The following is a 2,732-nucleotide window of genomic DNA, read 5'->3' on the forward strand; positions in this document are numbered from 1 at the left end:
CTCATCGTCCAACCAAAAAAAAAAAAAAAAAAAAAAAACAAGAGAGAGAAAGAGAGAAACAGAAAGAAACGGTAAAAAGGTCGGAAAACAAAAGTAGAGAGGGAGAGAGAAAGAGAGAGAGAAAAAGAAGAGTATAGATGCACGGAACCGCGGTAACACGGGACACGGATGAAGCGAGAAGAATGCTCGGTATAGATCACCGGGCCGAAGCGTAACGCGGACCATTGGTCACGGTGAGTCGAGAGCGTGTAGAAACGTGCATTGTCAAGTTCTCATAAGACCGGGAAGGAAATCGCGCGCGACAATAGAAGGGGAGTCAGAGTGGGGCCCCGAACGAGTCCGGGGGCCGAAGGATAGAAGTGTTGCGCGCGCGTTCGTCGCATAAGAAAAGCACCGAAGCCGATGCCTTGGTATACGTCGGCCGTCCCCGGCAGGAAAAATCCTCCTTCGTCAATTGTTTCGCTCGTTTCTCTTCCTTTCAGCGTTATTTATCGACTGGCTGAATATTCAGCCGCGACGAGCGAGCGGCACAAAACCACGCGCCGGACGCACAATCGCGGTGGTGACACCGTGGTGTGTTCTCTTCGTGGATCAGCGAGAGAGACCAAGAACGTTGAGAACGCGCTAGCTGCCACACCGGTGTGCAGCCAACGACGACGACGACGACGACGACGACTGGGCCGCCGCGATATTGTCGAAGAGCGAGGCTGGACGTTGGACGAGCAGCATCGTCAACGCGAGCACAATGCCGCAAGAACGGCGGAATGCATTAATATTAATAGTGGACACCGAACGAGCCTCCCGTAACGGTGGCCAGAGTCAGGTGAGCCATTCCTGCAGGGGACATTTCCGATCCTCACCGGCGAAATCTCTGAATGTCCTCTCTCGCGAGAAGGCTTCTTCCTTTGTTATTGTTTCTTTCACGTTGTTTTCTGCCTTCATCTCCTTCTTCTTCTTCGTCTTCGTTCGTTCGTTCGACCGTTGCGTTTTCTTTTTTCTTCTTCTTCTTCTTCTTCTTCTTCAAGTAGTTTATAACGAGGTTGGACGAGTTGATTCGGGTCTGTTTGGAGGTTGTGACTCGTTTGAGTAGGTTTTGGTACTAGCTACTTCCGGGGAGGAAGACTTTTTTGCTCGATCAGATGCATCTTTACTTGCTCTTGTTTCTTCTTACTCTTTGGTTTCCTTGCGTTTTTTTTGGGGGGGGGGGGGGAAGGGATTGGATCAGTTTGGTTTGGTTTGGTTTGTTGAGGTTGTTAGCGCGAAAGAGTGTCTACTTTGAATAAATCTTGTAGCATTGATCGATAGTTTCCAAAACGAATTAGTAATTTAATTTCACAAATGATAGAGAGTATTTCTAGTAAAGTATGAAGATTTAGTAAGAAAATCGACTTCGGATTTTTTTTATTCATTCTACTTCTTTTTTTTCATTTTTAGAGAAACTAGCTAGTGACAACTTGAAACTATAAGATATGCAAAACATTTATATGTTTTACATATCATGTATAAGCATATGGCAATAAATATGAATTTATTTATAAAAATCACTAAACTAAGATAAATCTAAAATCTAAAATGATCTATATTCACAATGGAATATGTAATAAAATTTATAAACATATTTTACAGTAAAGAACAAAACTAAATACGCGTATGGAATTTTAACATAAATAATATTTCATTAAACATTTGCAAAGAGTATGTAAAAAACAAAAATACGTATGTTTCATAGAATGCTTATACGATCACGTTACTATCACTATTTTGGCTGATACAAATTGCTTTCATGGACATCAAATCAGAAACATCAAGGTAAAAAGATGGAGAAACTTTGCAACAGAATAAAAATTACACTTCAGCTTTCATTTTTCGAAAAATCGTTTAAATATTCGAAAATTTTATGTCTATGAAGTTTCTAACAAAAACTACAAATTGGCCATTTCGATCACTGTTGATAACTTTCAACGACCGAATACAGTTAGAAACAAATCCAACAGACATCCAATCTCAATGTCGTCGATTTCCAGATTAATTAAATCGGCGAGAAAGAAGACTAGAGATCTCTAGAAACTGGCGCCAATCGATTTGGCATCGAGTAATCGAGCGAACGTTCCCGATCGACGCCGCGTGGTTCTTTTTCGACTCGGTAATGCAATTTTTTCGCAAGCGGCCGCGTTTCCACGCGTACAAAAGGGCTCGGGACTCGGGCCGCTTGTTAAGTTGGCAGCTCAAGCAGAGGCATACTTGCCATTCGATAAGGTTGTCGCCTGGAGCATTGGCTACGCCTCCGAGGTCGCCGCTCGTTTACGCCCACGTAGGTACCTTTTTCTTTATCATCGCACCTTCACGGTTACTCACGGCGGTTCCGCCGTGTTACACAAGCCTCTCCGCAAGGTTTAACTGTTAAAACCGTACCTGCCCCGCCATTAGTACGTGCGAACGTTCAATCATTTCGCCGGGATATTTTAATCTTTATCAGACCGCGAAATGGGATCAAACGAGCCAACTATAGCTCGAGTAATTGTTACATCGCGTGGTTTTCGTATATTCTTTTATAATAACTTCTAGCTAGACGAGTCACAGAATGGGGAAGGTAGACGAAAGTTATTCCTAATTCTAACCTTAAAGATCTTAAATTAAACCGGAGACTGAAAACCGAAATATTGTGAGGTTTAGGTATTATACCGGTAAACTGAAACCGAAATATTGTGAGGTTTAGGTATTATACCGGTAAA

At 42.6% G+C, this 2,732-nt stretch overlaps 1 protein-coding gene across 4 annotated transcripts in view; it reads right to left on the reverse strand.

The window, feature by feature from the left end:
* LOC122531340 (protein trachealess) overlaps positions 1 to 2,732 on the reverse strand; it is a 282,905-nt gene that overhangs the window by 186,405 nt on the left and 93,768 nt on the right. The window lies entirely within an intron of this gene.

Source organism: Frieseomelitta varia, unplaced genomic scaffold (genome assembly GCF_011392965.1).
Source record: "Frieseomelitta varia isolate USP_RPSP 00005682 unplaced genomic scaffold, Fvar_1.2 scaffold_392, whole genome shotgun sequence".
Classification (NCBI taxonomy): domain Eukaryota; kingdom Metazoa; phylum Arthropoda; class Insecta; order Hymenoptera; family Apidae; genus Frieseomelitta; species Frieseomelitta varia.